General features: G+C 43.8%; 1 protein-coding gene across 4 annotated transcripts in view; it reads right to left on the bottom strand.

Moving 5' to 3' along the window:
• Positions 1-21,764, bottom strand: part of MAPK6 (mitogen-activated protein kinase 6) — a 35,720-nt gene extending 13,956 nt beyond the window's left edge. Inside the window, exon 1 of one of the 4 annotated variants that reach the window (XM_081888538.1) lies at positions 21,593-21,764. The gene's annotated coding sequence lies outside the window, so the exon portion shown is untranslated. Of the gene's footprint in view, positions 1-133; positions 415-1,552; positions 1,702-1,721; positions 1,820-21,592 lie in introns of those variants that run through there. The other 3 variants (XM_081888540.1, XM_081888539.1, XM_081888537.1) reach the window with 3 other exon arrangements.
• Between the last annotated feature and the right edge of the window lie 2,113 nt (positions 21,765-23,877).

Genomic DNA, 23,877 nt, shown 5'->3' with positions numbered 1-23,877 from the left:
CAGAACAAAGCGCCTTTGTGCAGCGGCGGCGGGAGCGAGACCGCTGGCACTGCGGCCCGAGCCTCGCCGCCGCCGCTCTCGGCCCTCCGCCTCCCATGCCGGACCCACCGCCCGCCGCTTTCCCGCAACTCACGGCGCTGCCCAGGCTCATGGAGAAAGGAGAGAGAAGCCTCGGAGCTCCGCCGCCGGGCCTTGGCGGAAAGGTCTCGGCGCCACCGACAGAAGCCCTGCTCCCGCCGCGGCTACTTGCCATGTAACCCGGCTACGAGGACAAGAGAAAGCGGCGGCGGGCGGGCCAAGCGGAGAAGCTCCGCCTTCGGGTGGAGCGGCGGGCGGGACCGAGCTGAGGCGGCTCCGCCTCGCCAGGACGGGGGAAACGTGGCGGTTGAGGTCAAGGCGGCAGCGGCGGCGGCGGCGCGCGGCCTTGTCCCCGCTGAGGGGAATCTGCGCCTGAGAGGATCGCGCCGACCGCTCGCGGCACGAAACAGCAGAAGCGGACGACGGCAGCCGGGTCATGGCATGACTGCCATACATAATAATAAAAATAACATGACGACGGCGACAGAAGGGCGATGATATGTTCAAAGGCAAACATGATAATGAAGCGCGAGAAGAAAAGAAATTGGAAAAAAGGATGCCTTTCTCTCTTCTGGATGTGGATAGCATAGTGGCCCTAAAAGGGAATTAAGTGCAGAAATCAGGCATAGGCAAACTTGGCCCTCCAGATGTTTTGGGACTACAACTCCCATCATCCCTGACCACTGGTCCTGTTAGCTAGGGATGACGGGAGTTGTAGTCCCAAAACATCTGAAGGGCAGAATTTGCCTATGCCTGGCCTAAATCATGTCTGGACAGATTAGGAAACATCCTCCTTTGCTGAAGGATCCTTCATCTCCAGGCCCACTTTTATCTGCAATCCTATGTCAGAAGTAAGCCTAAATACATTAAAAATTGAAAAAAAATTCCTACAATTTTAACTACAGCCTTCATTTTCTTCTTCTTCCTCTGCTCCCTAACCTGTATCAATTTTTTTTATTTGTAAGCTGCTTGGGGCAGGGACTTGTTCTCTGTGCAGAGACAGAATACAGAAAGAGATGGTGCTATACATAAATTGGGACTATTTCACAAAGCTTCGAACCCCTTATAGTCTGGGTGATTTAATCTGAAGGAGGGCTTAACTTGAACCAAGTCTAGGGATTTTATAGAGTTTAAAACCACTTATCATAGCAATCGCCATCTGGCACTCAAACCTCATTGAAGCTTGAGGCCCATCCCTTGATTTTAAAACCAGTACAATATGCCATTACATGAATCAACACAGATAAATTTACTCCTTAAAAACAAGTTTGTTTTGTTTACTCCTGTTTCAGTGCATGCTGTAGACACATCTTATTAGAAGCTAGGAGGAGGCTATTTAGTATTGCCCTCTTCAAATACCCCGAAACACTGTGCCAAGAACAGAATGAATGATCTGCCATAATGGTGGAAAATATATTAGAACTAGAATAAAAGAGATGGGAAGAGGAAAATAAGTAAGAAGAAGAGTTGGTACCTGAATTTGCTTATTATCCTCTTCCCTCCTGACCCTTTTTCTTTTTGAATCCCATCTATTAGATTGTATGTCATTATTTTGAATGACAGACCTCCTGAAGGGCACCAGCAGAAAGACAGTAGGTTAAACGAGTAAAGTACAGTAAATAAATAAATGCGTAAATTGTTACATAATGGCCCCAGTGGAAAGAGATCTGTGACGGGAGGAGTCAAATGGCAGTTGGTCCCAGCCAGGCTGATGGAGAGAACTATGTATGGCACAATAACATGGCATCATAATGCAGAGTTCAAGGGTGTGATCTTATTATGCAGCAGTCAACCTGTATGGGGATCAATGGGCTAAAACTCCAATCTTTCTATCACCCTGATTGTGAGGTCAATAAAAAGGTATCTGGATAATGGTAAGAGCAATAACCTTGATGAAAAGCGGTTAAATCTGGAGTAACTATGGCCATAACAAAAGCATATATGTAAAGTATTACTGTACCGGTTTAACAATCAAAAAGGTAAAGGTACCCCTGACCGTTAGGTCCAGTCGTGGACGACTTTGGGGTTGCGGCGCTCATCTCGCTCTATAGGCCGAGGAGCTGGCATTTGTCCACAGACAGGTCATGTGGCCAGCATGACTAAGCCGCTTCTGGCGAACCAGAGCAGCGCACGGAAACGCCATTTACCTTCCCGCCGGAGCGGTATCTATTTATCTACTTGCACTTTGACGTGCTTTCAAACTGCTAGGTTGGCAGGAGCAGGGACCAAGCGACAAGAGCTCACCCTGTCGTGGGGATTCAAACAGCCAACCTTCTGATCAGCAAGCCCTAGGCTCTGTGGTTTAGACCACAGCGCCACCCGCGTCATAGCTTTCCCCAAATAATCCTGGGAACTAGGGTGCTGAGAGTTATTAGCAGACCCCATTCCCCTCACAGAGCTACAATTCCCAAAGTGGTTTAACAATCAGTCCTACTTCCCAGGGGGGACTCTGGGAATTGTACCTCTATTTTTTCCAAGCAGGACTCATGCATGACAGACTGAAAAGTAACAGGTGAAGTGCTCCCTGGCATGATGGAGAATTGCTTCACCTGTTGAAGCCAGAGGAGTCTTAGCATTCTGTTTTCAGTGACTCATTGGATAGCTCTGTGATAGGAGAATGGGATGTGACCTTCTAGGCCAGATGCAGCCATCCTTTTTTGGTCCTTCAGCTTTGCTCAATTAAAAAAAGAACCTGCTAAAATGAGTTGCTGGCCAGGGAGGTAGATTGATGACTTGACCATTCTTCACAGTGGGAAAGTGTGAACATTATGCTTTGAGGAGCTACGACACAAAATCAGAGCTTTTTTCCAGGTGGTCTTCAATAGCGCAGTGGACGCTCAGGTTGCAAACGTGATCTGTGCAGGATGAACGTTCACAACCCGCAGTGTTCACAACCCACAGCTGCGCACATGCACATGCGCAATTTAGCGCTTCTGTGCATGCGTGACCGCCAAAACCCAGAAGTAATCCGTTCTGGTACTTCCGAGTTTTGGTGGTCCGTAACCCAAAAAAATGTAACCTGAAGCGTCTGTAACCCAAGGTATGACTGTATGTGGTACCAGCACAATTTTATCTTTCAATGGCTGCAACAGGGCAGGGCTTGGGAGGTGTCCCCAGTATAGGCACTTGACTGTCACGCTTACACATTGCCTTCCCACCATTTTAAGCTGTGGCAGTAGGTGGGGTCCAGAGCTTTAGGTGGGCATGGAAGGACGGAAAAAGAAGCCTAGAGCGCAGGGGTGGGGGGTAGATGTGGCTTCCATGGACCCATGCACACACAGTGGTTCACCTGTGAAAAGAGTTCACCATGGGCGTAGCCAGTATTTATTTTGGGGGGGCAGGCTTTATGTTAGGGGGGCAGGACTGAGTTCTCTATGAGGTAATGGGTCAGATAAATATTTTTTTTTTATTTACTTGATTGGTGGGGGCAGTTACCCTCTCCCCCCCCACAGCTACGTCCATGCAGATTGCCATGAACCTGGTGATTATTGGCACCTTTTTTCTAGCAAAAAGGCACTGCACAAGACCATGATTAGGGTGACTGGATGAGAAAGGGGGGCAAGGACTCTGCTCTTTAATAGTTGCATACAAGAAAGCATATCAGTAGGCATCGTGTGCAATGCATTAAAGCAGCTCTGTTCTCTTTCACATGAATATCCTATTTCAGTGATCCTCTCCCAAAGTCCCCTCCCCCCACTTGAAAATTGCTGATGGTCTTGCCGGACCACTAAGTGCTTTTTCTGTTTGTTGTAGCAATTGTAATGTGTGATGCTGTCTGATTTTTATTGTCCTTTTATTGTCGCTTTTATTTCTTGTATTGTATTCACTATTTGCACTTCCATATAATTCGAATTGTTACTCAAGAACATGCAATATAAAAAAATAAATGAAGCAATAAAATGGAGTTAAACATCACAACAAATATTTAACATGGGTATACTGCAAGCCACCTGCATGAAGTTTGTGGACCACCACAATTTAGGAACCCCAGCCTTATGCATTATCAGGAAATCGACATAGATGTGTGAACAGGGCTACAGTTATGATCTGTAAGATGAACCAAGTACGATCTTGCATCTATCACGCTTCTGCCAAGTTCAGACAATAAATCGTATTCTCAGCAGCTGTCTCAGTGGGGAACTCCCTTCCCCTAGTGACTTGCCTGAACATGAGCCTCTGTATCTTTTGGAAGCACTGTAAAACCACTCCTCACAGATACCAGTAAGGAACTATACCTCACACTGGAGGCTGCCTATTTAAGCTAGTAGAATTAGTTGGCCCAGGTGAAAAAGAGGACAAGGCTCTAATACCTTTGTTGTGTAAAAAAGCACATTTCAGCAGATGCAGCTCTGGGATATAGGAAAGACCTTGGGAAGGAGGGGTGAGACACAGAAAAGAACTCCAAAATTGTATGAAGCATCCTACTTTCAGCAAACTTTAGGTGAAAGAGAGGTCACATCCAGCTCCCCAAATGGTTACTTTTTAGAAAATATTTTTTTGTAAAAATTATTGTTGCTCCCACAGATCCCGTTAAAAAGTTCAAGACCCTCCAAATTTGTCCATTTGTCCATTTAATTTTTACGTATTTCATTCAAACACACACACAAATACACACACACACACACACACACACACACACACAGTTATTGCTCTCACACCCCACTGTGATACCAAAAGTTGTTGTTTTTTTTTGTCTCTCCCTCCAAATTTCATAATTTTTTAAACAGTAATGTATCCAGTGCTAGTCTTACTCAAAGCAGACCCATTGAAAGTAATGGACATGGCTAATTTAGTTTCATTACTTTTAATAGATCTTCTCTCAGTTAAACCTAGTTGAATACAACCCAAGAATTATTGAAACAGATCACTCCCATGGGTCTTCTACTATGATTTTGTGAAGCCAAAAGGTTATTTTTGTCATCCCCTGAACGTTTTCCTTGCTCTGAAAAAAAATAAAATGAAATTGACCACACCCACTTTTACACTTTGGTAACACCCATTTTGACACGAGTTGGGTTCATTTTGGCCATTGTTGGCTTGTTTGAGGGCTGGAACAATTAAATGGATGATATTGCATAACTTTGATTATTCCTGGGACAGTGCTTGGGTTCTGGGAAAGGAAGGATAATAGCAGGTCTCATAGCTGGTCTCTTATCATATGGCAGGTGTGAATTCCTTTTGTTGCATTGTAGTTGACCTTCAACATAGCAACCGAGACAAGGCCTGAGATTTCTAATCATGAGCTTATTGGAAAATGACAGGCAAATCTCCCTGTCGTGTTCTCTGAATAGAGACATATCAACAAGAGATGCTTTGCAAAATTAGTGACAGAAATTGAGGCTGGGTGGTATTCAGCTAAGTTTAATGCACGGTGGACCTATTGAAATTAATGGACCTAACTTCATTAATTTCAGTGGGTCTACTTTGAGTAAAAAAATAGCTGACTACCCCTATATCTCTATAGAAGGAAACAAGAGGGACCTCCCTGGTTGATCGCAGAGAGTAGGCAAGTTTATGTCAAAGGATTTGATCTTAGGATCCGTTAAGCAGTTAAAGGATTTTAAAGTCCTAAGCAGAACTTTGACTGGGCCCGGAAATAGACCATTAGACAATGAAGGTGATGTAAAAGGGGATATACATGCTCCTCAAAACTGACTGTGACCAAAGGTTTAGCTGCCGAGTTTTGAACCAGCTGAAGTTTCTGGATATTTTTCAAAGGAAGGTCCACATAGTAATCCAGTTTTAATGTAACCTCCATGTGTGTCACCATGGTGAGATCTGCGTTTCCCTAAAACTGTGAACAGCTATTTTAACAGCCTAAGCTGGGCAAAAGCCCTCCTGGTGACCCAGCTGAACCAATAAGGATGTGGACAGTTTTATAAGAGTAAAGAAGACTCACTTTGCCACTGATGGATCATTCACACCATCCCACTACTCAGAATGGGGTAGGCCAAGAAAGGCACACTGAATAGCACTGCATGGATACGAATGGTGAGTATTGCTTCTTTGCTAACTGCCACTGCCACAAAGGAAGCAACTATACCCTACTATATTGTTTGAAGCACACACACCCCTCAAGGACTTCTGGGAACTGTAGTTTACTCATAAGGGAGTTCCAATTCCCAGCATTCCTTTGCAAACTACACTGCCCACAATTCTTTGAGAGGGGGAAAGTGCTTTGGATGTGCTTTAAAGGTATAGTGTGTACACAGCCAGAGTAAGCTCAGATATGGGCTCTTGTGTTTGTTCAAATTCACCCCATGTTTTCTGCCACCTTCATTCAAGTCATGATCATGTCTTCCTGGTTAATCAAGGAACTGAATGAGCTGTGTTCTTGGGGGTTATCATGTCAGCCATCATATTTGGTAATGGCTTGAAGACAAAGTTAGTGAGATAAGAGATTGATATGGAGCAATAAATGTCAGGGTCAAGCTTGGTGGCATCAAACTGCAAATGACATGAGGGAGAGGTGGCATGAATGATCACTCATCCCCAGACTCACATTGACAGAGTGCAGAGGGGAACGTTCCCATTTTTTTCAGCATATATTGACACACAGCGGAGGCCTATAGGCTCTACCAGAGATTTGTAACTCATGGCACTCCAGATGTTGTTGAACACCACCTCCCACTAGCCTCTGACAGCATTTATTGATTTACGAAAAGCTATAAACCACTATAGACAGCATCTTAATGTTGAAATCAAGCCTTGTCAGAGGAATGTGCCACTCTTCAGGCACCCGGCTGATTTCCTTGTTGACCTCCCCGTCTGCGACTCCCGGCAGGAAACAGGCGAGGTCTCTAATAGGCGATCCTTCTCAAACGTGAGAAGAACACACCACTCCTTCCCTCTCCTCCCTGCTATCCCCAGGGAGGGGAAAGAGACAGACAGAAATGTATTTACATGCCTTTATTTCTGTCTTTTGCAGCAGTACAGAGAAACATGTCTGCACTCTCTTAACATCAACAGCAGAGATATAGACTCCACCCATGTACTTCCAGTACAGGTCAGATGACACACTGAGCTAACATCCGGTGCTCAGTACAGTAAATGGACTGCTCCTTTCTTCCCACGGTAACAGTCACAAACATCAACAGCCTGTTTGGCTTTCCAGCCACCTGCTGAAGCTGATGTTCGCTGCTGCATTGCTCCTTTTTGGTAACACTTAAAAAGCAGAGACATCACCTTGCCAACAAAGGTCCGTATAGTTAAAGCTATGGTTTTCCCAGTAGTGATGTATGGAAGTGGGAGCTGGACCATAAAGAAGGCTGATCGCTAAAGAATTGATGCTTTTGAATTATAGTGCTGGAGGAGACTCCTGAGAGTCCCACAGACTACAAGAAGATCAGACCTCTCCATTCTTAAGGAAATCAGCCCTGAGTGCTCACTGGAAAGACAGATTCTCAAGTTGAGGCTACAATACTTTGGCCACCTCATGAGAAGAGAAGACTCCCTGGAAAAGACCCTGATGTTGGGAAAGATTGAGGGCACAAGGAGAAGGGGATGGCAGGCAATGAGATGGTTGGACAGTGTTCTCGAAGCTACCAGCATGAGTTTGACCAAACTGCAGGAGGCAGTGGAAGACAGGAGTGCCTGGCGTGCTCTGGTCCCAGGGGTCACGAAGAGTCGGACATGAGTAAACAACAACAACAACATAAACCACTTAATATAAAAAAACACCTCTAAGTAGTGTACATAAAGTAGTTCTCACAAAGTAGTGTACACAAAGTAGTTCTCAACAACACAGACATCAAATCAGCTAAATTCAAAAAAACAAGTATATATGCTGTCTCTGAAATAAACAAATTTTTAAGAGGCGTCTAAAACAGGCAAGGGTGCCTGGCCAATGTTGATACTGACACATTAAAATATTGACCCCCTCGGGTCGATAGAGCACACATAAAGTACAAGTTCCACAGATCTAAGTGGTCAAATAGGCATGTAGGGGACAAGGTGATAGTTCAAGTAAACTAATCCCAAGATGTTAAGGGTTTTATATATTAACTATAAAACCTTGAACTTGGTCTGGTAGCAAATCAGCAGCCCCTGCAATTCTTTGAGCAAAGCTGTACTACACTGATAGGATCTCATTCCTGTCAACACTTGTGCTGCAGCATTCTGAACTAGCTGTTGTTTCTAGACCAATGGTAAGAGAAGCTCCGCACAGGGTGCCTTGCAATAATCTAGGATTGGTCACCAATGCCTGGCCTATTGTGCTAAAGCTATCCCTGTCTATGAATGGTTGCAGCTGTCACACTCGCTAAAGCTGATAAAAGGCACTAGTAGAATAATGGCCAGGAGTTGCAGTCCAGGAATGAGCCCCAAATCTTTCAATTTTGTTTTCTCTCAACTTCTCATTTGTCTAATCTTAAATTCAGTCTTCCACATTTCCACATAAATTTGAGGGTTTTTAAAAAAATTGTAATGAAGATTCATCAGCATTTTAGTGCTCATTTCTTCTAATAAACACATTTTTGTAAAGCAATCTTTCCTAATGTAATGCATTTTTAAAAGTTGCCTTCACTAATATATGCATTATTATGCACCCTCCACCCTAGTATATGCATTTTTGTACACATTATTTGCCTGGAGAACTGCACTGGAAAATCTGGGGAAGTGCAGATTTTGAAATATGTCTGCATATTGTTTGTGTATTGTTTCAAAAAGTGCAGATGAGGTAGGTTTGCCTTTAGATGTGAACAGAAGTGATTTTCTCCTTCATCTCTAATATTCTGTAGGGACACAGGTTCCCCACTCCTAGGCTATACATTTAACCACTGTACAACAATGAGTATGATCTAAGCTCAAGCTGACTGAAGAAACTGGCAGAAGTTAGTTGTTTGTACTTAGGGCTCATCCACACTTCCGCTTTCCCCAGGGGAAAACCCAGTCTTTACCACTGAATTGGAGCAAATGTCGATCTGGATTGACATTTTTTCTGATTTAGCGCTAAAGAGCAGGTTTTCTGAGGGAAAGCGGCAGGACAAAGGCACAACTGATTGGACCCATACCTGGATAGAACGGGGCAAGCAGAAAACCACTCAGACCCATGTTTTTTAGGCATGGGGCAAGCAAAAGTTTGGACAAGCCCCATGTCTGGTTAAAGGTGCATCTGCTTTAAAGAGACAACAAATTTGGTCCAAGACTTATTTGACCCAGGGTGGGGGTGAGGGGGTTGATGTTAGACGGCACCCTGAGCGATTAAAAGACACTTAGAATGGAAACTGACAGGTTTAAGGGTTTTCTTGTGCAACCAGAAGCTTTTTCAAACATAGTTTTTTTCCATGTGACTCACTTTTTCCATTTCTCCCATGGTGTGTCTGTCTGTTGACCCCGATGCCCCTTTCACCCCTTTCACCTCCTGCATCAACCACCTACTTTCAGCAGCCAGAAAACATCATAACCAGACACTGGAGAGACCTGTCAGGAGTAAGCATGGACCAATGGTACCAAATAGTATGGGAAACAGCCTCACTAGAAAAATTAACCAATCAACTGAAACTGACACAGGGACAAATAGAAGAAGACGCCTTCAGTGTGGCTCTCCTTTATCACATGCACAGCCCAACAAGACAATGACAAAAATCCACCAACAACATACAAATCAATACGGCTAACCTGATCCAAAACACCCACCCACCAAACTCACACCTGAAAACAAAGACCACCACAGCCAACCACAAACAAACAACCACACCCTAGGCCAACCCCAACCTCTCTCACCACCAAAGAAACCACAAGTTAATAGCAGAGAACCTGCACAAGCGATGCCGACACAAAACCCCACAAATATTACCGTAAGTAAAATAGAAACATCACCACCTGACCCCACCCCCACTCACCTCCCCCCCCCCCGCCTCTTCCCCACTTTTCTTCTTAATGTCTCAACAAATGAAACAGATCTGTAAAAAAATGTTACGGGGGGGGGGGGGAGAGACATTGCACATACTTTTGTAAACCAAGAAAACCTTTAATAAAAATACATTTTAAAAAAACAACACCAGACCTTCCTTTGCATACTACCTTCTACGTGAATCTCTCTTGAGCATGCAAATTCTTTTACGACATGGTTACTCAGACGCAAGACTCACTGCGTTACTCAAAAGAAGTTGGTGCACACAAGATCGCAGTTTGGACCTGCCAATGTCCTCTATTTAAAAACTAACAAAACAGCAAAGCAAAAAGATGTCTCAGTGTTAAAGAACTTAGAATACCTTTTCAAAAGTTTGACCAAAATGATCTATACCCAATATAGTTGTAATCTGATATATGCTTACCTGATAGCTAGCTCCACTAAAATCAGTAGAGCTGGCCATTGAGTATTTATTACCTAATTTTCCATGCTACTTTATAACCCAGAGATTGGGAATCTGTGGGTATTCAGGTGTTTTTTGGACTCCAACCCCCCGCATTCCTGACCTGGGCCAATGGCAGTTGGAATCAAAAATAATCTGGAGAGCCACAAGTTTCCCAACCTTTTACAGCTAATGCTCTCATACGCATACTCAACAGAACATGTCCCAGCCATGTACATTTTAGATGCTGCCAAGTAGTATTACAGTTCCCTTTTCTCCAAAATTTGGTGAATTGCCAGCTCTTATTTTTTACTATTTTTACCCCCACGTGCTCGCAGGCTGACAAGGACTAGACTTTTTTCCTTTGCTGGAAGGTTTTTATAGTGCTCCCAGCAATATGTCATAACAACTCTTTGACATAGTCTGAATTTTCTTCAGTATCACCTGGGCCTTTTAAGCATTTTATGAATAAACCATTGACTGTGGATCTTTTTACAACGCCTCTTTTTGATGACGCATTTCCTCTTTTTTTGATGATGTACGCAAAAAGTCTCTGTACTACAGGTCCCTATGAAAATGATGCCTCTTTCGTCATTTTTAACCTAATGACCCCGGATTCTTGCATAAAACTTAAGCGATTGTATATTTCTTAAGCAGTTTGTTGTAAGGAAAGCAATATCAGTCACTTCTGACCTAAAGATACGAGAGCATTGCTTTCCATTGCATCTGGTTGCTTATTTTGCATGTTCCATCTCAGTTACGAAAACTGACATGGAGTTGTACTATAAAATAATACATAGTAGTGTAATCCATAGAAGCTGGGAAGAAGTTAACTGCTGATTAATTTGTGCAAGGTTCAACTTTGGCATAAACCGTGTGTTAAATATCTGCCTTTAACTCCACCCATTAAAACAAACCCTTCAGCATTCAGTAACCAAGAGCTAATGAAAATATTTAAGTTGTAAAGTTTGCCAAGAAGGACTGGTGTTTTGCTAACGTTCGCCAACTGAACAAATCATTAGAATTTGACTAGATACATTCGCTAAACCCAGCAACCTTCCCCAACCTGTTGCCCTCCAGATGTTCTGAACTATAACTCCCCGTGCTATCTAGGGCCAATGGGAGTTGTAGTCTTAAAACATTTGGCAGGCAGCAGGGTGGGGAAGGCTAATTTAATCATCTTGGAATTTAGGAAGTGATTAGATCTTTATGCTCTTGTAAGAAGCTAAGGTCAGTCTACGTGGTCCCTGTTAAGTTGTGGTTATCAGACAACAAAGCGATTCTTCAACAGCTCTTGTTTATTCAGAGGCCAGAATAGAACTGAACTGAAGAGCTCAGTCAGCCTGCTTATATAGAGCTCCAGAACAACGTAACTGTTGCAACTTTCTAAAACTATCCAATCACTGAACGTCACTTTCAATCCTTCATTTGCATACAAACTATCCAATCACTGAATGTCACTTTCAATCCTTCATTTGCATACAAACTATCCAATCACTGAATGTCACTTTCAATCCTTCATTTGCATAACTATCTACAGTATCCCCCTGCTGGCCCAGGGTGAGAACTTCAGTACATAACAGTCCCCATTTCTATTTTATCCTCACAACGACCTTGTAAGGTAGGGAAGCCTGACACAGACTGCTCCTGACTATCCAAAAGCTTAATGACTGAATGAGGACCATCTCCCTGGCTTAAGTCCTTCCAATGTTCCAACTACTAGACCGTTGTTTCATGAGAACTAAAACCTCTCTTTCATTCACAAAAAGGAAATTTGCCATGCTACAATTTTTGTCCCAGTAATCTGTCCAAGAAGTTACTCAGTTATTAAAATCCATAATATTTACATTGATTATAAAGGTGACTGGACTGTGATTGCACTATTTGCATGATATCACTGTACAGAGATAATTACTAAAATGGAGAGAGAGATTACTGCTAGTGATAAACATACTGAACTGCAGCTATTTATCAACTTTGCTGTAATTTTATAGATGCATTATCTAGTATCCTAGAAGAATGAACATACTTCCTTCTGCTTAGAATATACAGTGGTACCTCGGTTTTTGAACGTCTCCATTGATGAACATTTCAGTTTTCGAATGCCATAAACCTGGAAGTAAATGCTTCGGTTTCGAACACGACTCGGAAGTCGAACATGCCACGGGGCTTCCGCTGAGCGCAAGATCCTGAGGCCTACCTGTCAGCTATTGAGTTTCCAGTTTTTGAACGTTTCAGAACTCAAACAGTCTTCCAGAACGGATTATGTTCAAAAACTGAGGTACCACTGTACAATAAGTTGCAGCTTAATTACTGTCAGTTTGAATTACGTAGAAAGAACCTCTACCAGAAAACTCTTACTTGAAAATCTGACAGATTACAGTTTACAAGCTAAAAACCCTGTTCAGGGGGAATAAGACATTTTGAAATCTTCTGGAAATTGGCATTTGGTGCAGGGGTATAGATAGAAATGCAAAAGGCTCAAAGCATAGGCCAGTTAAAAATGCACATGCTAATTTATATGTATAGATGCATATTTATTTATTTTTTGTAAATTTCAGATGAGGAAAACCAGATCTGGCTATCAGGACTTACTCTGAGCTGTGGGGGCAACAATAGGATTTTCTGGTCCCAGTACAGTGGTACCTCGGGTTACATACGCTTCAGGTTACATACGTTTCAGGTTACACACTCCGTTAACCCAGAAATAGTGCTTCAGGTTAAGAACTTTGCTTCAGGATAAGAACGGAAATCGGGCTCTGGCGGCACGGTAGCAGCAGGAGGCCCCATTAGCTAAAGTGGTGCTTCAGGTTAAGGACAATTTCAGGTTAAGAACGGACCTCCGGAATGAATTAAGTACTTAACCTGAGGTACCACTGTACAATGAATGTGGTGAATACAGTGGCGTAGCGTGGGGGTGCAGGGGGGGCCAGCCGCACCGGGCGCAACATCTGGGGGTTAGGGTTAGGGGGCACGAATCCACGGGTTAGGGGGCGCAAATCCATGGGTTAGGGGGTGCAAATTACTTGCCTTGCCCCGGGTGCTGACAACCCACGCTACGCCACTGGGTGAATAGGCCACATTCTAGATTAGTTGTTTCTGAGTCATCTTCAAAGGTAGCCCCACATAGAGTGCACTGCAGTAGTCCAAGCGGGAGATAACCAGAGCATGTACCACTCTGGCGAGACAGTCTGCGGGCAGGTAGGGTCTCAGCTGGCATACCAGATGGAGCTGGTAGACAGCTGCCCTGCACACAGAATTGACCTGTGCCTCCATGGACAACTGTGAGTCCAAAATGACTCCCAGACTGGGCATTTGGTCCTTTAGGTGCACATTCACCCCATTCAGCACAAAAGATCTGGGGTTCAGACTCCCCAGGCTAGCCCGAAACACCCTAATTCTAGTGTATATACTAAAGATCACAAACACAAAGGGAACTGTAGAAATTTAATTCCTGCAGGAAGATGCCTCTACTTTACTACGTAAGCCCGTTGTGTCCTTACTATCTGCAGCACTGTACTCTATTGGAAAAGGCAGTGATAGATTTACTGTATTTTTCGCTCCATAGGGCGCACCTGACCATAGGGCACACTAGTTTTCAGAGGGAGAAATCAAGGGGGAAAATATTATTCCCCCCCCCCCCCAGCTCAGGGAGCAGCCTGTCCGCTACTCCAAGGGCTTCTTGGGGCTGCCAGGTGAAGCCCGGTTTCCCCCCCCCCCAGCCCCAAAGAGCAGCTCAGGGAGCAGCGGACCCTCTAATGTGGCCAGTCAGTCCCTTCTCCCTCCTGGGGAAAAGCCCGCAAGAGCCGCGGGGGCTTTTCCTGCCTGCCTCGCCCCTGCATTCGCTCCATAAGACGCACACACATTTTCCCTTATATTTTAGGAGGAAAAAAGTGCGTCCTATGGAGTGAAAAATACGGTAGTTACTGAAGAAATTCAGGCAGCGGTTACACTTTCAAACATTTCTTCCTGACGTTATTGCATGAGCTTAAGCCCTGGAGGAAATTCTGGGTTTGTATCTGAAACAGAAATAAATTATCTCTACTTGTTACTACCCAGACAAACGATGAAATCAGAAAGTGCAAGCCAAAATGGTCTCAGGCCTTATATTTGTGCTCTGGGTAGCATAATACATTGCCCAAAGCAATGATGGGGGTGGAGACGCTCTTTCAGGTATACTGGACCAAGGCCGTTTATGGCTTTAAAGGTCAGCACCAACACTTTGAATTGTGCTCAGAAACGTACTGGGAGCCAATGTAGTTCTTTTTATGACTTCTGACAGCAGAATTAGGTAGCAAAACGGACTGTACCACTTCAGATTGTAGGTGTAGGCTTTAGAATTTTGATTCTCCCCTAGCAACTGATCATGCCTCCCCGAAAACCTCCCCTCCCCTTGTGCTTTGTAAACCTTTGCTTTAGAAATGCCCTCCAATCCATTTGTCATCATAGGTTTTGGACCTGCCTTATCTTGCGCTATGTTGCTATAAGCCGTCAGTAAAACAATCTCCTCTGCCCGTGTGCCTTGAGTGAGAGAAATTTCCATTCCCCTTTTTGCTATCGTATCTCACATTACAGCACTTACTACAGCTTCTTAATTTAAATTACCCTGCATGACAAGGCATTTCTCAGACACTATCCCTGATTTACAACTTGGCATTCGAATTATATTGCACTGGCAAATGATAATTTCTAAAAAAGCAAAGTGTGGACTTTGATCTGAAATGGTTATGGGCCCATTCCTGGAATTGGTTTACAAGAAGCAAAGTTATAAACATTTGCTCTTTTTTTAAAAAAAGTTATTAAAATATTACTAGGTAGAGTTTACTTTAAACAGTCTTTGCCACTATGGAAGTAAAAGCCCTGCCTATAAAATGCTTTATTCCGGGCAAGTTTTTGTTGCACATTCGGAGGGATGAAAACAATTCCTGCATCGCCTTGCCCTCACTCCGACTTAGCTTAATTGGTCCTTAATGATATTGTCACTGAGACTTCCCTCCCACCACACACACACACTGTAAACTGCTCTAGAAATATTTATTGAAGGGAGGTATGAAAATCTGTGAAATAAGTTCACCTATGTAATGTCACTGATGACAGCAAAAAGAAATCAGGATGAAGTAACAAAAAGAAAAATGGAGATGAAGTAATAGTCAGTAAATCACCCCAGTTAAATAAGCTGCAAAGAAGGAATGAAGTGAGAAATGCAAGTCTGGAAAAAGAGTTTGGACCCCACAAGAGTATGATCTTCAGGTGAACATTCAATACAATACCTAACTGATGCTCCAGAGCCAACTGTGGGGCAGGTTTGGGGTTTGGGAGATAAGGCAGGGTGCTTTAGCTGGTACCTGGATCCCTTCAGAAGAAGGCTGGACCTCCTAGAACAGGCACTCCCAACCTGTGGCCCTCCAGATGTTTTGGCCCACAACTCCCATGATCCCTAGCTAACAGGACCAGTGGTCAGGGATGATGGGAATTGTAGTCCAAAACATCTGGAGGGCCGAAGATTGTGGATGCCTGTCCTAGAAGCTGATGCTGGCTGTTCTCCACTAGCCTTCCTGCAAACTGATGCTCAGCTGATAAAACCACACTTTCAATAGTAGGAGTTCCCACAAAATCACTCCTCTTGCTTTGGCTCTTTTTTCCCTTAACCATACTGAATACCCAGAAGGCGACTCATTCCCATCTGTGGATTATTTTCCTGCAAATACACTGATGTCATCAATCTCTCTCAAAGTACTTTCCTAGCCTGGCACTGATTCCGACCATTTGAATCTTTGATGGTTGGTGGCTACTGGAATTATGTCACACCCATCAGTCAGAAGGGGGGCGGACGAAGGGGATGCAAAGTTTAGAGATTGGAGCAGATTGGAGGGCTTTGACTGGCAAAAATAAACTTCTGGGACATGCAATATTGTTCTGAGAATTGTGCTTCCTTCACACTAGGAACTTCCTTGGTGTCACAGCATTGCTTAGTGGGAACTGGAATAAAACTGTGACGCCACAGAGCACTAAACATAGTACAGTGGTACCTCAGGTTACAGACTCCGCTAACCCAGAAATAGTACCTCGGGTGAAGAACTTTGCTTCAGGTTGAGAACAGAAATCGTGTGGTGGCAGCAGGAGGCTCCATTAGCTAAAGTGGTACCTCAGGTTAAGAACAGTTTCAGGTTAAGAACGGACCTCCAGAACGAATTACGGTAAATTCTTAACCCAAGGTATCACTGTACTATGCTCTGTGGCATCCTAGAAGAACGGAATCAACCCAGCATATCAAAGAAGACCAAAGACCCATCTAGTTAAGAACATACAAAGATCCTGGCCTATCTAGTGCAGCATCTTCTTCCATACCCTCCAGCACGTTGAGGCAAAAACCCCGGAATGCACGTCTTCCAGGGCCACTTTCATGTGCAGGACTATGACCTGTGCGAGATTGTGGCCCCAAAAGAGGTGCTTTTCCCATGAGCACGGTGCCCAAATGTGTGCCTTTTGGGGCACCACAAAAGAATGCTGTCCCCCCCAAAGCACTATTTTGGGGGGTGAGATCATGGTGCTGTGCTCTTGTGTGAGAAAATGGGATGTCTTGGTTTTATTGGGACAGTTAAGGGGGTTATCATTCTCTCAGTGACCAACCAGTTTCGTATGAGGAGCCTAGATATGAGCACAACAGCACCCGTTCAGAAGCTGACGTTCAGGGTCATATTGCCTCCAGTGATGGAGACAGATCATAGCCATCATGACTAGTAGGCTTATCCAGTGGCTGACACACAATTTGTGGCCCTGAAGCTTGAACAGTTATGGGGGCCCCTTCACAACCAGTAATGAGATCTGGGTAACCACTGTAATCTTCTTCAATGGGGTTGTTCCACAACAGATCATCACATTTTAAAAAACAAACAAAAAACTACTACATCTCAGATTTTGGTTAAAATTGTTGTACAGTGGTACCTTGGGTTACATATGTTTCAGGTTACATACGCTTCAGGTTACAGACTCTGTTAAGCCAGAAATATTGCTTCAGGTTAAGAACTTTGCTTCAGGATGAGAACAGAAATCGTGCTCTGGCGGCACGGCAGCAGCAGAAGGCCCCATTAGCTAAAGTGGTGCTTCAGGTTAAGAACAGTTTCAGGTTAAGAACGGACCTCCGGAACGAATTAAATACTTAACCCGAGGTACCACATGTCAGAGTCACTGGTGTGAATAAAAATTTCCTATGCCTTATAGTTTTTGGGTTGTGCAACTCAAACTGAGTCTCCTAGACCCCAAATTTTTGAGCAATAAAGTCACTTCTGGGGCCCCTCTGGGACTAGGGTCCCTGAAGCTTAAACTTTATTAGTTTCATGGTAGATTCGCTTTATCCTCCAATAATTTGTCTAATTTTGTCTATTTTTCTTTTAAAGTCACAAAAGTTTGTTAAAAGGTTTGTTTACTTTTGTAGATAGTATCAAAGTCATGGCAAAATGAACCTCATGTATGGATTTTCAGCTCTTTCTGCAGATCAAGCAGAGCATTTGTGAAGAATGGCAAGTTCAAAGCAAGTCTAAAATAAAAATAAAAATCCACCAGCCTTGTTCACTTAAGAAGCTTTTGTTGTTTGTGGCCATTTGTCTTTTCTGGAGATCTATCTGTTAAGTGTTCCTGACCCTGGAGAAGGTATTTCATCAAATGTGTTAAGTAGAGCAATCCGCTTAGCAGCAGCAGAACATTTTGTGAGAGCTTTAAAATGGGTTACATAAATTTATTTGTAGTTCCAAGTGCAAACTTCTCTTCTGATCACCAGAAAAGATACTGCAGGTTTTTTGTTACAAGGCTGATTTGCAATTTCAGCAGATAGTCACCTGACCCGATTTGGGAGTTCAACTTTGAGGATACGCATGCTGAAACACTGACGTCTGTGCTTTCCAAAGTAAAGGTGTTTTTGTTTTTTTAAGTACATTGATTTTCATCTGGTGCACTGCTGCAACTAAACTTTATTTTCAGTTAAAAAAAAGGAGCAGCAAGTTTCAGAACATGCTCCAGGGTCCTTTGCAGCACTAGCAATGCACAAAAAATGTGCAATGCTTTGACTTCCAGCAGTGGGGTTTTGTAGACAGTTCCTGCATACACTGATTTTGCTCAGACTGCAAAGGTAAAGGGACCCCTGACCATTAGGTCCAGTCGTGGCCGACTCTGGGGTTTGCTGTACTCATCTTGCTTTATTGGCCAAGGACCCGGCATACAGTTTCCGGGTCATGTGGCCAGCATGACTAAGCCACTTCTGGCAAACCAGAGCAGCGCATGGAAACACCATTTACCTTCCCCCTGGAGCGGTATCTATTTATCTACTTGCACTTTGACATGCTTTTGAACTGCTAGGTTGGCAGGAGCAGGGACTGAGCAACGGGAGCTCACCCCTTCCCGGGGATTTGAACCGCCAACCTTCTGATCGGCAAGTCCTAGGCTCTGTGGTTTAACCCACAGCGCCACCCACGTCCCAAAACATTAGGAGAACAAAAAAGGGGGGGGGATCGGTTGGGTTGTATTCAGAGCAGTGCACGGAAACGCCGTTTACCTTCCGACCAGAGCGGTACCTATTTATCTACTTGCACTTTGATGTGCTTTCAAACTGCTAAGTTGGCAGGAGCAGGGACCGAGCAATGGGAGTTCACCCCGTCGTGGGGATTCGAACCACTGACCTTCTGATCGGCAAGTCCTAGGCTCTGTGGTTTAACCTACAGCGCCACCCATGTCCCACTCAGACTGTAGTTCCCTCTAATAATGAACTTGGGTGTCGAGGGTCAACTGAAATAGTCAAAGAGGGGCCAACTGAGAAACTAGAGGGAAGCTATCCGCAGACTCAGGGTAACTTTGAGGTTTTCAAAGCTACGAAAACACTTTAAAAACAAAAACAAAACCCCAAACCCCAATAGGGCATCAAACTGAAGACAAACCCAGCCCAAATGAGTCACAGAATGTCAAGTACTAGTTGGAAAACTGTGGTGTGTGGGTTTGTATGGAAGGATGGAAGGAAGTACTGTAGACTGGCCAGAACCTTGAACCACAGTGCTCTTATTAAACGGGGAGGACGCATTTCAGCATTGTACCACAGGTCCCATTTGTTATCCTGAAGATAAAAGAAATGTCAGTGGAGGAAGGGCAAAAAGAAAAGATTACACCCAACAGGAAGACACAATTGGCACGGGAATGTGTAACATCAGTAGATACAGATAGGCCAGAAGGGACGAGAAGATGACCCACACTTGTAATTTCAGCAGGAGGGGAATGGTTCTCCTCTTTTGCATCTAAACAATGTCTGAACTTTACACTGCAGCCGGCCCTACCATTAGCAGGAGTGCAGCAGCCACCTTAGGCAGCAGATGTTGAAAGGTTGAGAGTGGGTAGAGCTGCATGAGCTGCATGGCGCGCATTGCACCCACTCACCCAAGCTAGCATGCTGTCCTCGGGTGCAGTGAAAGTCTGTTTCATGGACAGGAAGTGGGGGCCACCATCTTCTCCTTTGCCTCAGGCAGCAAAATGTCTTGGGCTGGCCCTTATCTAGCCAGAGTCCTAAATAAATGATGCTGAAAGCAGGTGCATGACCCAGGAGATCCACGGTTGGATGTTTATCAATATGTATTGTCTATTTTTGCTTTTATATCCAACCTTTCCTGTCAGGGAGCTGAAGATGGCATTCTTGGCTGCCCCCACCCCCTCTTCATGCTATCCTTGAAACAGCCTTGTGAGGTAGGTTAGGCTGAGTCCAAGGTAACCCAATGAGTTTGTTGGCTGACTGGGAATTTGAACCTTGGTCTTCCAGGTCTTAGACCAACACCCTAACCATTGCACCACTCTGCACCTAATTTAAAACAGCAACATTAAAACAGCCAGCGAGGGCTTCCATCATGACTGAATCAATGGCACCAGGGAAAGGGAGAGTTTCCCTATAGTTTTCCCAATCAAAACCACCCACTTAATGCAGCTATTTATTAACTCTGCAGGGAAGAGGTCAAAGTCAGGTGGAATGCAAGTATTTGTTATGAGTTGCAGGGCCAGACTCCCTATAATTTATGGAGTTACAAAAAGGTAGAATTAATCAAGGTGGAAATTGTGGGTGGCCGATAACACAATAACACCAATGCAACACCTGGGATTTTCAATGAGGAATAACAGATGAAGCAAAAGGGTTAAACACGCACAGAGCTTCCACCGCCCCCATTGGCTGTTTAAAAAGAGAGAGATCCAAACAGAGATCTCTTGCATCACATGTTTTGACCTTAAGATCCAACCCCGGAAGAGAGATTATACTGCGTTACTACTTGCATTAAGTACATCCTGATGATGTAAGCTCAGTTTAAATGGGAAACTTTCAACAGAATGTAATAGCCACATTGTGGTGGTGGGGAGATTAAGAGACACATTAAAACGAAGGCATGCAAATAAAAATAACTTGGGCTGCAATCCTATACGTGCTTACCTGGGAGTAATTCTCAATGGGTTCAGTGGAGGTTGCATATGTATATATCTCAGTACAATGCACAGGGCAGGATTCTGGCCAGAAATCTTTTTAAAAAATCTTTTTCAATGTGTTGAAATAATAATAATTTCCTACCCTTCACCATGAGATCCTAGGGCAGGTTTCAGCAATTAATAAATACAATATTAAAATCAGTTTACAACATGATAATGCTAGATAACATGATATTCCTTTGCATATTGTCTCAGATAAGCAAACTAATTTGGAATAATAGGGGATCCTCTCAAGTCTTGCAGGTTCCTGTGCCACGAGCACTGAGTGGGCTTACTGCCGCATGAGTGACGAGAGTAATGTCAGATTTTATGTCATATGTAATCATATGTAGTAGCTTCCAAATGCATCATGCACATTTTAACATACACAGTTTTCCTTCATACTTTGACAGGTGTTGGCAGTAAAATGCCACTGGCATGTTTTCAGTTCCACCCCATTTTATTTCATGAATAAAAGCCCTCAAATAATTAAGCAGTATATCTTTTCCCATTGATATCATGCTAAGTGAACTAACAGCCAATTCCCACATGCCAGAAAATGAGTCTTAGAGCTATTTCAGCATGCTGGTACATTTGACACAACACATTTCAACAATTTCCTATATAAGTTTAATTTTAGCTGATTTAAGCTTTGCAAGTCATAACAACTACGAACCTCCCACCCAGACAGTTCTTCTTTTGGCTTTTGAAAGAAAAGCGCATGCATGCCTCCTTACCATTCTTGAGATTATCCTGCAGACTCTTGGATTGCATTTCGACTTCCTAGAGTTAAAAAAGAAATGATTTGAACTGGAAGTGAATTTTTAAAGCAGGCACCCTGAGCAAGTGAAATCTTCAACCAAAAGATTGCCGGTCAAAAATAGAAGTGATCTGGAAGAGGAGAGGAAAGTTATATTGCTGTGATATGAGCCCTGCTAGTCTACAGCTGTTATACTAGCAGTCATTCATCATAATATTTAAATGAGAGAGGAGGGACGGGAATTTGACTGGTTAGGTTCCTCCCAGATCTTACACAGAGCAAACTCAAACCAATCCCAAAAAGTGAGTAGAAATCAATCTGAGCAAATCAAAGCTGCAGTTTTCAGAACAGAGTCACAAATAAACAACACGATTTTGCATTTCTATTCAGGGATCCATCCTACTGAGCGGCAGGCACAGTGGGCTAAATTAATCCACAGTTATTCATTTCCTCAAACCTTAATTAAATTACATCTAGAATGAATAGGGTGCTTATTGTTGGTCAGTTGAGGTTTGCTTCTTAATTCTGAAGGTTTCTCTGCCACAGGTAATGAAAGAATAAAACCAGCAATTCTTTAAACGCACAAATACACACATACATGCGCAGCAGTTCAATCAAAGCCATACATTTAATGGAAGATTAAAAACCATAATCCAGGCAAATTAGATCCAGTGTTGAAATTTTTCTAGACAAACAGAAGATGTCTTTGGCTGGCGCCCAAATGACATGAGTAACATACCCTCCATGATGCAACCTGGGGTTTTTGGCCAACTGAGTTGTACTCAGAGTAGACTCATTGAAATTACTCAGTGCTTATTTTCTAAAAAAATGTTTAGGGGTGTACTACTCTCATTTTCCTACTCATATTGAAATACTGCCCCTCAATGAGGCCAAACTTATATTCACAAAATGTTTAGGGGTATGCGTCCCCCTGCGTCCTCCCAGGAAAAAAAGCACTGAAATTAATAGCCAACTCTTTGCCTATTCGTGCTTACTACAAAATCTCCTATAGAATTCAATGAGACATACTTCCAAGTAGCATGTCTAGCAGAATGGGGCAGTGGGAATAAGATGGCAGATTGCAGTGGGAGGGGAGGCTCTTCCGAACGCTTCCCCTGGATGAAAGATTTGTTGCAAAGCAGAAATGAACACAGTAGGGCTTAACTAGAAAATTTCCCCTCATATGCTTACTTATTTAATTATTGCATTTATACCCCACTTTCCCTCAAGAAAATGGTGTATGTAGGTCTCCCACTCCTCATTTTATCCTCACAACAAACCTGTGAGGTACAGTGGTACCTCTAGTTACAAACTTAATTCGTTCCAGAGGTCCATTCTTAACCTGAAACTGTTCTTAACTAGAGGCGTGCTTTCGCTAATGGGACCTCTTGCTGCTGTTGCGCCGGCGACACACGATTTCCGTTCTCAACCTGTGGCAAAGTTCTCAACTCGAGGTAACTCTTCCAGATTAATGGAGTTTGTAACCTGAAGCGTTTGTAACCTGAGGCGTTTGTAGTCGAGGTACCACTGTACTGTAGGTTAGGCTGAGAGTGAGTGACTGGCTCAAGGTCACACGGTGAGCTTCATTGCCAAGTGGGCATTCAAACTCGGGTCTCCCAGGGTCATAGTCCAACACTCTAACCACTGTGCCACACTTTTACTTGTGGTAAGTCCTTATTTGGGATATCAGTGATTGTGACAGGCTCCCACCCTTCAAAACATGGCGATGGTGCCGCTTGCTTGAAAGGAAGGATCTTTATTCAGGCTAATAACAATACAGGCTCAGCGGCAATCGCATGGGCCAGAAGCCAATGTTCTGAGATATGTGAGCAAAGCAAGATGTTCAGAGTCAAGAGGGAAATAGTGGAATGTCATAGCAGGTGATACGTCCCTCCAGCCAAGCTTTTAAAGACTCTCTCCCTCTACAGTCCTGCTGCACTCATGCATGTTTGTGTGGGGGGGTGTATCTCAGGGGTGCCCAATCTTTTTTCAAAGAGGGCCACATTTGATGAAGTGAACATGCGTGAGGGCCGGCCATTTTTTATGATTTAACCCCAAAGTTGTTTAGCTTCCTTTAGGATTGAAGTTTTGAGCTTTTTAAAGGATTTGACCCCAATAAATAAACTGCCACAGGGGCCGGATAAAACCAGCCGGGGGGCCAGATTAGGCCCCCAAAACGGACTTTGGACATGCCTGGTGTATCTGATCCCACCTACAAAGGAGGTCAGAGGCAGATTTAGGGCAGCGTGACCAGTTTCCCCT

This window comes from Podarcis melisellensis, assembly GCF_964234715.1.
Source record: "Podarcis melisellensis genome assembly, chromosome: 14".
NCBI classification, from domain to species: domain Eukaryota; kingdom Metazoa; phylum Chordata; class Lepidosauria; order Squamata; family Lacertidae; genus Podarcis; species Podarcis melisellensis.
Note: the sequence above shows the minus strand (reverse complement) of the source record. Positions and strands in the feature narration are given on the sequence as shown.